Source organism: Panulirus ornatus, chromosome 50 (genome assembly GCF_036320965.1).
Source record: "Panulirus ornatus isolate Po-2019 chromosome 50, ASM3632096v1, whole genome shotgun sequence".
Taxonomy (NCBI): Eukaryota; Metazoa; Arthropoda; class Malacostraca; order Decapoda; family Palinuridae; genus Panulirus; species Panulirus ornatus.
The window spans coordinates 13,738,767-13,750,924 of NC_092273.1; the positions used below are offsets into that span (position 1 = coordinate 13,738,767).

Below are 12,158 nucleotides of genomic sequence, written 5' to 3' on the forward strand. Positions count from 1 at the left end.
TCCCTCCCCTCTACCCCACCACACCATCATACATCTTCTTCACTTTCATCACATTCCTTTCCTTCGTTGTACGCGTCACTTTTACATTTCGTTATCCGGATTAATCTTTTTTTTTCTTATCTTTTTTACCGTAACTGCCACATGGCGTGATGTGCAGCGTGTTGTGTGGTGTGTCTGAGGCCTCGTGCACGCACGTCCTCCCCTTCGTGCACCTGACGCGCCCCGTGCACCATGCCTCACACACACACACACACACACAACACACACACACACACACACACAGATACACTCACAAACTCAATTCTTTCACACAGTGCCACGTACTAATAATTTGAGCCACCGCGGTGCAGTGGTTCGCCTTGCGACCCACTAACCTAACAGGCCTGGGTTCGAGTTATGGCCAGGGCTCAAGCTGTCCTCATCCAACACAGCTGTTTCATCTTCCCCTTTGGGGCTTCTTGATGAATGGGTATATGACGTAAACTTGCATATATATATATATATATATATATATATATATATATATATATATATATATATATATATATATATATATATATATATGAGACCTTATAAACACCTGTACAGATATGAGACATCATAAACATCTGCAAAGAATTGAGACTTTATAAACACCTGCATAGATCTAAGAGAGAGAGAGAGAGAGAGAGAGAGAGAGAGAGAGAGAGAGAGAGAGAGAGAGAGAGAGAGAGTATAAAGACCTGACAAAATTCGAATGCAACAAAGTCTCTCTTAATCTCCCACCTGCGTTCCCTTGACCGGCGAGACAAAAGACGAAATCGCAGTCGCTTGAATTCCTTGTCGTTGACACATTAATCATGGATTACCGGTCGTTGACTCATTAATCATGGGTAACCTCTCGTTGATCCACTGAAATGATGACGATGCTTGTCGCTCGTTCATTAATCATACGTTAATCGTTGGCTCATTAACTATGAGGTAACTAACGATGACTCATTAATCATGATCTTTGACGGTCTCACGAGAGTATGAGGTAACCGTCAGCGACTCATTAATCATGAGGTAAAATGGTGTTGCTTAATCATGGGGACGCTTCTCGTTTGACTCGCTTATCTATGAAACACTTGTTCACTCGCTTATTATGAGGCAATACTCGTTCGCTGGTCACTTTCTAGATGCTCTACTTCGAAACCGGTTCACGAACTTTCCCTGTCCTCCTAAAGCAGACTTCAAGCAAACACTTCAAGCCGCAAAAAAAAAAGAAAAAAAGATTTCCCACAATTTTTTAAGACGGTGCGAAAAAGTAAAATGCTATAAGAAAAAACATATACATATCTTGAGGTTTCGATAAAATAGGAAAGTGTTATGAATTATCCTAACATAGAATTATCTGCTTTGAACTCTGACATTTGGGTGAGATTTCAAATTAAATTTGAATTCAACCACCGTTTAGAAAACGGGCATCATCGCCTCGCTGGGGGGACTAAACCTTCAGCGCTGCCGGGGTAGACTTAAACAAAGCACGGAACGTTGGTACAACGTGATCTACGACTGTGACCGGCAGACCCAAAATGCTCCAACTTCCCAAAAGTGTAGTTGACAGTTATTCATCACCATTAAACTTCGATAGATGAAGCCAGAGGACACAGAGAGAGTCTCCACACACACACACACACACACACACACACACACACACACACACACAAACACACAGTTGCTACCCTCCCTGCCAGAGTCTCGTCTTCAGGCTCCCCCTCATACGATTAGCCGCCATGAGAGAGAATGCCACAGAACGGAGGAGCTACCCATATGGCGTCACACCAGGGGGCAACGACGTGGGTGTCTTAAAGACCTCTAAAAGGAGAGGAGATGATTGGAGCTTCATTAGACAAGAGAGACGCGTCAGGCGCAGACCCAGCAAATCTAAAATAGGAACTACAACTGAGTGGTGCTGGCCAACAGCATTCCAGACCTGCCCACCTCGGACAGTCGCCCTGACCTGGTAATCTGGTCTCCTCACTTGAGGTGCCACACAGAGCTGCTGGAAAGGGTGCGGAGAAATGCAACAACGATGGTACCAGATCCGTGTGGCATGAGAGCTTAATCTGTCCAAACTGGAACTTAAGAAGAAGAGGCGACGTGTTCACCACAATGGAAGTTCCTTAGAAGCCATGGACAGCAAGAGATCCTCTCACAGTCTCCATCCTCATCCTGTCGTATTTCCAGTCGTTTGTCATCACTCGGTCGTGACTGTCTGTTGTGACTGTCGAAGTGGGTTGAGCTGATGGAGGCATGATTAACCACTGATCATCCACCTCAGCGCAGCGTCAGCCCAAGAACGATGAAGAACAGGAAATCTAAAATCCAATGAAAAAAAAAAAAAAGAGTCTAGTATTGAGAAAGTTTTGAGTTAAGGTCGTATTTCTCATACGTGACCTCCCGCTCATGATCGGGCGCCCGTAACTGCCAATTCCCTCTTGTGAATCATCCGTCCTCAGGCGCTCGTGTGCGGAAAGTTCAGCATGGCAGCGGGAAATCATAGTAATGATTTCCCGACGACTTCGAAGGGGCACGTTGAGCATGGTGAAGACGTGGCAGTCATGCGGGAGGGCAAGGTCTCTCCTGCTGGGGATCAGGCTGCTGCAGGTGGTTGGTTCACCTCGCCACACACACACACACACACACACACACTCACACACACACACTCACACGCATACACACACACACACTCACACTCACACACACACACACACACACACACACACACACAGACTGGTCGAGGAGGAAGCGACTCCTGAAGTGTAACGACAGTTTTTTGTTTTTCTTTTAAAGAGGTTGTGTGCGGAGGTCGACATTACTATGCTTGGGAAATATGCCTGTTTGAAAGTATCTCTCTCTCTCTCTCTCTCTCTCTCTCTCTCTCTCTCTCTCTCTCTCTCTCTCTCTCTCTCTCTCTCAGCTTAGGTCGAGAGAGAGAGAATATGAGAGAGAGGAAGTACCAACTGCAAGGCTTAGAGATCCGTCTGTTCACACCCTGATAAACAAGTTGTGGGCACGGAGAAAGGGGTTCCACAATGGGGGAGGGAGGGAAGTCTTCCACTGATGATATCATTGGGTTACCTCATTTTCAGAGAGGTGGGGGGGGGGGGAGGTGGGCAGGTAGGAAATAATTAAGAATTGAGAAAGTAACACGTCTCTCAGACTCCATTTTCTTTTTTCATAAAAATATATCTAAGCCCTTCCCCAGGTATTGTGTAGGTCAGGTAAGGAGACGAAAGTTTTTCCCCAGTGTCCACTGTGACTTGTAGTTACTTCCAGTGGTTTTACTCTTACTGGAGGTAAAGGTGAAGATGTGTTTTTTTTCTTTCGTTTTTGTCATTTCCCCACGAAGTGAAGTAGCGTCAAGAGCAGATGACTAAGTGTTTTAAAGAAAAATCCGTCTTTGGCTACTTCCTTTGTTCCTTCTTTTGCAAATGAATACAGAAGGAGGGGATTTCCAGCTCCCTCCCCTTTTAGTCGTCTTTTACGACACCCAGGAGATACATAGGCTATATATATATATATATATATATATATATATATATATATATATATATATATATATAGAGAGAGAGAGAGAGAGAGAGAGAGAGAGAGAGAGAGAGAGAGAGAGAGAGAGAGAGAGATTAGTCACCTTTGCCAACTGGACTGCAGCTCAGTGGTGACTTTATAGATCGCATGGCAGGTTGTAATAATTCCAAACTTCAAAATATTTCCAGAGGATATTTCTCCCCCCTCCCCTCCCACCTCCCTTACCCCCACGACCCTGCTTCTTTTGTCTGCATGACGTGCGTGATACACACGGGGCTGGACATGCGATTGAATACAAAAAAAGAATAAAATCTGTCGGGAGCTGGCTGGCGCTTTTCCTGTCTCCCTCTTTTTACAACTTGAAATGGTTCCCAGGTTAGCTGGACAGGCTGTGTTTGTGTGTGTGTGTGTGTGTGTGTGTGTGTGTGTGTGTGTGTGTGTGTGTGTGTTCTAGTCTACTTACAGAGACAAACTCAACCCTCAGAAACCCTTGCATGTATTTCCTTACGTAAACACGAAGCCGCCTTTACATATTCCATGTTCCTGCGTGATGAGTAATTATGACTACGTCAGGTATGAGACCACGACACTCATGATAAGAGATCCCAGATAACGATAAGAGATCCAAGATAACGATAAGAGATCCCAGATAACGATAAGAGATCAAAGATAACGATAAATGTTGGATATTAACAAATCTTCGTTATCAGGAGGAAGATTAATGATTCCCGGGTTGTGGTGTGTTTGCCTGTGTTGCGCTGTGTTGATCCCTCAGTTCCCACCAGCTGAAGGGCAAGAGGTGGTGTTGCGTGGTGGTTGTGTCGACAACCTTACACACACAGGGATCGAACCCATGCACGGGTCCGATCTCTAAGCGGCACCGTGCATGAGTCGTGGTCAGCAACGCTAACCGCTATACCACGAAGGAATTTGCACCTAAGTTCCTAAAAAGAAAAAAAATATTCGTACTTTTTTGTGATTCTTCAAAGAAGTTCATCTTCGCAATGAACGAGTACAGACTATGTTCGTGTCGTAACTACAATAGGTGGCCTAAGGAACACTGGTGTCGCCTGCAGCGTAACACAGATCACCAGGACTGAAACAAGACTAGGTGGAAATCCTGTTTGGAAAGTATCAGGAAGATCTATATTGAGTTTCATGAGTAAAGGTGGAGCATTTTTCCCCTTTCCCGAGTTGTAAGCCGACGTTCAATTTCAGGTCGAACTTGCTTACAGGTGACCTAACTCAAGGGGGAGGGGAAAAAAATCTACACTTGTGTTATGGGTCTTATGTCACTCAGTTCTACAGACGGTGGGGAACAAGTGGATACAGACTATGTACAGTCTGACTGCCGTTGTTGTTTGAGATTAAACTTCCTAACAACTCAGGGAGGTGCGGGCCCTATGCTCTAGGGCGACCCACCCGTGGTGAGGGACCTATGTACAGGGCCTAAGGGAGTTGGGCTTGTTATCCCACCTTGGGCCCCCCACGAGAGGCAGGCTCTCTCTGTCTCTGACTGCCTCTGACCTGACCTTTATAGAAGGGTCAGGTCAGAGGCATCTTCAGTACATCAAGATGCGACACATGATGACGGTCGATCGGGTTCCCACTGTGGACGAAGAGGTCCCCAGTGGGTCAGGATGCGACACACGATGACGGGTCACCCGGGTCCCCACGTAGGATGAAACGGTTCCCAGGGGGTCAGCTACGCTACACACACAACACAAAGGATCATGACTATTTCGTGGGAAAGAAGAAGGTTCTCTCGTTACGTAATAAACCATCGCCGATTTCGGTCACACGGTAAAGGTAATATTTCCGTTTACAACTTCGGAGAGACAGCCTGTTTGTCGACCGTTTTTTTTCCCCCGTTGTCTGACGCCAAAGGAGAAATGCCATTGCGACAATTATTTCTCCTTTTTTTGTCTTTTTTTTTTTACAGAGTTTCAGTATCTGCTACGACTTTTCGAACAACTAAAACAAGTACATTCCACGTTTTCAGGCTAATGGTCTAATCATAACACACATTCACCAAACAACCGCTGGCAATAGGTAATCAAAGGTCACTATACTACCGACAGATAGTCAATTCAACTACCTCATCCGGGGGCAGTTAATCAACTTCCCGTACTATCTCTACTGACGGCAGACGATCACACATCACCTACCTGTCTCATAGATAAATGATTCATGTACCGAAGAGTTAGACAAAGGCGGATCCAAGGCACTGCATTAAACTGTTTCCAAGACGCCTGGATGGCTAATTGCGACCTGTCTTCAAACTCTGGTCCGTAAGATCGAGATTAGTTACCGAACATGGAAAAAAAAAAGGGGAGGGGGGGGGGGGAGAGTGACAATCAATTGATGAATCTGGGCATTTTACAGCGGTAGACGGCCGACCACAGCTTGACATCAATGGCTGAGGGAAGACTGCAATTTGACATCAATGGTGAGAGAGCAGACTATAACATGGTATCAATTAATTTACACTTATGAATAAATGTTTACTGCTAATCGAAACATCAATGATTATCAAATTCCATTTCCTTTTCAAGATAATGTGGTTCTGGGTCAGGTAACTGCACAGTACAGTATTTCTAGCCTCGTCTTTGCTCAACAAGCCCTGCGCGCGGAGCACCATAGGTTTCGTACGATTAAGGCAGACGCCATACAATAACATACGTACTGTATAGTATCGTCCGATTTCGTCCTAACCTCCTCACCCCACAAGCCTGGCTCCGCCCTTGCTCTGGCTATGGCTCAGTGACCAGTCGACCTACCTCCTCGTATTGCCTTGGATCCGCCCTTGCTATGGATGATTGAGCAGTCCTCTTGCTCGCATCGTCGACCAAATGATTATATTACTAACTAACTCACCAGACAATAGAGGATTACCTACGGTCTTGGTCAACCACCTGTCTTGATGATAAATGACTGGTTCACTTACCTTGCCAACGATGTCGGGTCACCAGAGGCATCTGCTGATCTTATCCCCTCATACGAAAGCCTGAGCCATAGTCACTATAAGGATCTTCCAGAATCTGCAAATAATGGACGGAACAGAATTAAAACCACAGTGTACCAATTGGCTGAATGAAGGCATAATAACAGACAACTTTTAAGAACAATCCAACATCTTTTAGATGGTCTCCAAGACTATATTATTCATGGATGGCCAGAAAGCCTTTGACACTATCGACCTATCGGAGGTACAGACTCCTTCGTTCTATAAAAAAAAAAAAAAAAGATGACCTTACAGCGGAAGAGAATAAAGGTGGTAGTTTGGAGGACCATTCTCGAAGAGAGATGTACATGTGTGGCAGTTTATCACGGAACTTCCCTCTATAAACATAGTATATACAGTACACTGACCTTCTCCCATGTATTCAGACACTGGCCTTCTCGCACATATATACACATACAAAATCATACATGCACAGGCATATGGATACACGTGTACAAACACACGAAACACAAGCATGAGCAGATACACAGAGACCCGCAAGCACACACGCGATCGCGCGTACACACAACGCGAACACGCACAAAATTCACATTAATATTAAGTTGTAGGAATCTGTATGTAAGAGGAACCCGGGACTTGAAATCGTAAATGTCTCCATAGCCCCAACAAGAACAATAAAGGCGGCAAACTACGCACCAAGAACAATAAAGAAGACAAACTACGCGCCAAGAACAAAAAAGAAGGTAAACTACGCACAAAGAACAGTAAAAAAGGCAAACTACGCACCAAGAACAATAAAGAAGGCAAACTACGCACAAAGAACAGTAAAAAAGGCAAACTACACTCAGAGAACTATAAAGAAAGTAAACTACGCACCAAGAACAATAAAGAAGGCAAACTACGCATACCTGCAGGTAAATATCAGAATAGCTTTTAAGTATTTGGATAAGGTAATATTCAGCAAACTGTTTACCATCGTATAAGAAGCGAAAAATGCTCCTCAAGTTTGGTCAACGTGCTTAAAGAAAGCACAAAGAACTGATAGAGAAGGTCCAGAGGAGAGCAATACAGACTGTACCTGAGTGACTGAGAGGAATGAGTTACAAGGGAAGGTTAGAGGCAATGAATTTATCCACGGAATAAAGAAGAGTAAGAGGTGGCTCGTTCACAGTCTATTTAGGTTATTAAGCCAGCTTGCTGATGTTAACACAAAACAGTTCATCGAAAAATACAAAGAGGTCTAACATGGAATTAAGGGTATATATATATATATATATATATATATATATATATATATATATATATATATATATATATATATATATATATAAAACATAGCCTGAGACAGGTACCCGATTTATCGACCAGCCCCTAGAAATGGGATAAACACCTGGGTTGATTGTGGACAGACTCCACAACTAGGATTCGAACTTATACTCACGACCCTGGCCGGCCCGGCAATGCGTAGTCACTAAAACACACACACACACACACACACACACACACACACACGTGCGCTTAAAAGCAACTGTACAACTCCATCGTGCTTTCCAAATTGGTAATAACACAGAGGGAGACACGTAATTACAATCACTCACTTGTCTCTTCAAGAAGCAAATTGCCCTTCCCTTATCTTAACCTCCCTACCCCAGGATGCATTTCTATGGGGCTCCTGCAACACCCAGGAAGGTAGGCAAGTCCACTGGGCAGGACTGCTGACCAAGAAGTACAGTGATGTGTGTGTCTGTGCGAGGTGAGTGTAGGAAAACTGAGTTGTTGGAGTTTAATGCCTCTAGTGTGGAAAACGGATGCTGAACATGAAGGGTTTCGTAATATGCTGAATCATTTTGTTTACTGCTATAGAGGTAGGTTGTGTCTAGAGAGCATAAAGAAAGCATAACACGTACATGTCTAGGGTGTGCAGTTTTAGACAGATGTATGTTCAGCGAAGTGAAGGTTAAGAATGAGCTGCATGGGTAGTTGTTTAGTGCTCGTTAAGTCATTACAGTGCAGTCACGTTTCGTCTATGTTGTGTGTGTGTGTGTGTGTGTGTGTGTGTGTGTGTGTGTGTGTGTGTGTGAATGTGTGTGTGTGTGTGTGTGTGTGTGTGTGTGTGTGTGTGTGTGTGTGTGTGTGTGTGTGTGTGTGTGTTGGAGAAAGAAATAGGGGGATAGTATGATTATAGTATCTTGCAGTGTGAGTATACTGATGACCATTACATTATTCCCGATAATGAGCCTTTCTCGTCCCACCATGAGCCAGAACCAACCCCCCCCCTCACACAAAAGTTCTACACACCTGAGTTTAACACATCTTTGGATCGTGGACCCACCATCCCACCCACCAACCCCTTCACCTGCGCTACAACGGGTCCACATTCCCAGAACTCCTGGAGCGACCACCGTGCAGTGTCCTGCCACCCCAGGTATGTTCTAGGATCTAATAACTATCATGGAAAGTGGATTAAAGAAGGTCATCATACCAGAGGATCTGTGACTGCGTCAGGTATGCCACGAAATGTCACTGACTTGCCCTAATTTTTGACGCGTTTACAGATCGCTGCAGCCAACACACACTGGACCAATATCATTATATGATACAATGCTACAACACTTATCTATAATCTGCGTCTCTGTAAAATTGATAGTTGTTAAGGCCACGTTCATCTTCGTGATAATAAAGTAAACAAGCAAAACACACACACACACACACACACACACACACACACACACACACACACACACCAGCCTTAGATTCCAGTTCGTCGTCTCCTGTTGCACATTCCAGTTGTCGTTGCATAGCCATTGGTGTGTGCGTGTGATATATATATATATATATATATATATATATATATATATATATATATATATATATATATATATATACATATATATATATGTATATATATATATGTATATATATATATATATATATATATATATATATATATATATATATATATATATATATATATATATATAGATAGATAGATAGATAGATAGATAGATAGAGAGAGAGAGAGAGAGAGAGAGAGAGAGAGAGAGAGAGAGAGAGAGAGAGAGAGAGAGAGTAGTCTTAATTCCTTGATCTCATCATCCAATGCATTATCAACAATCAGTCGTGCAGGATATCCGCTGACCTGGAGGATGAAGTCGGTCCTCAGTAACCATGGGCAGAATAAATGGGACCTTTACTGACCTGAAATTTCCCATGATTAAGTACAAGCAAACGAATATAAATCAGTTACTCTTGTTAAGATAAGGTATCATTGTTGGAGACAGATAACCTAATTATCGTGTAACGGACCTCCTCCCACTCCCCCTTTCATTTATATTTTCGTTAGGATACTCAATGAAGGAAGAAGCATTCAAATCAGTGATGTAAGTTATGAAAATACCGTAACCATCAGATTGAGATATTCAAAAGAATATTTGAAGCTTCTAATTGTGGAGAATATTGGAATTACTTCTAATGCATACAAAGCCCTACACTGATGAAGTCAATTACATAATTACCTTTCTTGTTTTCTTTAACTAAGTCTATTTTAGTGATCCAGTCATATTTTTTCCCCTCATGCTCTACAAAACAGTTCAGTCTGTCCGTAAATATACGACAAAGCTGGGTCAACACCCTCAGAAAACGGGAAGTAGCAGCAGTACCACTCACGGTCCGGATGATGATATAACCCCCCCCTCCCTCCCCCCCGCACGACTGGATCTCCTGGATATCCAAATCTTCCAAAAACCTTCATCTTATTCATATTCCTGCCGTTATATTTGCTTTGGTTAATCTTATCGTACAGTCGTACGTACGTGTAGCCAGCCACGCGGGTTGGTCCCTCAAATTCACCAACTCCCAATAATCTTTACTCTCTTACATTAAATTTAGTCTATTATGCTTGATTGACTACCTATGGATTCTATCATGCTTCATAGATCACCACCAGCGAACTAATAAGGTTTTCTATGGCATTTAAAGTATCTTAATATCCTTCAGTTCCCGGAAAAAAAAAATGAATATATCTGTTTTTCTATATTGACAGGAATAGAAAACGTGAGAGAAATACCCAAGCCGGTTAGGTCACTCCCTTGGTCGTTCACGTCATAGTGTCGGGAGAAAGAATACTTTCCACGTATTGCCTGCGTGTCGCACAAGGCGACTAAAAGGTAGAGGGAGCGGGGGGGGGGGGGGGGGGGGGGCTGGAAATCCTCCCCTCCCGTTTATAATTTTCCAAAAGAAGGAACGGAAAGGTGCGCCAAGTGAGGATATACCCTCTAAGGTTCACTCCTCTGTTCTTAACGCTAACTCGCTAAAGCGGGATAAGGCGAATATGTATGAATATATATATATATATATATATATATATATATATATATATATATATATATATATATAAATATATATATATATATATATCTTGACCGACATGGCTAGGGCAAAACGTGCTCCCAAATCGAGGCCATCTCGGGTGAGAGGAAAAAGTAATAGTAAAAAGAAAGTATAAGTTAATCAGGCCTCAGCAGGTGACTACAGACCGGAACCTTCATGGAAGACAAGTTATATTTAGCTACTGACACTGCCTCCTGCACTGCCTCATGAAAACGGTATAATCTGTAAGCATAAGTTTCATCTGAAGTCTGGACATACTCCTCTCTCTCTCTCTCTCTCTCTCTCTCTCTCTCTCTCTCTCTCTCTCTCTCTCTCTACCTATCTATCTATCTGTCTATCTGTCTATCTACCTATCTATCAATATATTTATATATATATATATATATATATATATATATATATATATATATATATATATATATATATATATATATTTTTTTTTTTTTTTTTTTCTTTTTTTTTTTTCTCTGTCGCTGTCTCCCGCGTTTGCGAGGTAGCGCAAGGAAACAGACGAAAGAAATGGCCCAACCCACCCCCATACACATGTATATACATACGTCCACACACGCAAATATACATACCTACACAGCTTTCCATGGTTTACCCTAGACGCCTCACATGCCTTGATTCAATCCACTGACAGCACGTCAACCCCGGTATACCACATCGCTCCAATTCACTCTATTCCTTGCCCTCCTTTCACCCTCCTGCATGTTCAGGCCCCGATCACACAAAATCTTTTTCACTCCATCTTTCCACCTCCAATTTGGTCTCCCTCTTCTCCTCGTTCCCTCCACCTCCGACACATATATTCTCTTGGTCAATCTTTCCTCACTCATTCTCTCCATGTGCCCGAACCATTTCAAAACACCCTCTTCTGCTCTCTCAACCACGCTCTTTTTATTTCCACACATCTCTCTTACCCTTACGTTACTTACTCGATCAAACCACCTCACACCACATATTGTCCTCAAACATCTCATTTCCAGCACATCCATCCTCCTGCGCACAACTCTATCCATAGCCCACGTCTCGCAACCATACAACATTGTTGGAACCACTATTCCTTCAAACATACCCATTTTTGCTTTCCGAGATAATGTTCTCGACTTCCACACATTCTTCAAGGCTCCCAGAATTTTCGCCCCCTCCCCCACCCTATGATCCACTTCCGCTTCCATGGTTCCATCCGCTGCCAGATCCACTCCCAGATATCTAAAAACACTTCACTTCCTCCAGTTTTTCTCCATTC

The 12,158-nt window shown here is 43.2% G+C and overlaps 1 protein-coding gene across 2 annotated transcripts in view; it reads right to left on the minus strand.

Annotated features, from left to right (window-relative positions):
* Positions 1 to 6,496: 6,496 nt before the first annotated feature.
* Positions 6,497 to 12,158, minus strand: part of LOC139764450 (pro-resilin-like) — a 112,185-nt gene continuing 106,523 nt past the window's right edge. For both annotated transcript variants that reach the window (XM_071691004.1, XM_071691003.1), the window contains exon 6: positions 6,497 to 6,593. The gene's annotated coding sequence lies outside the window, so the exon portion shown is untranslated. The remainder of the gene's footprint in view (positions 6,594 to 12,158) is intronic.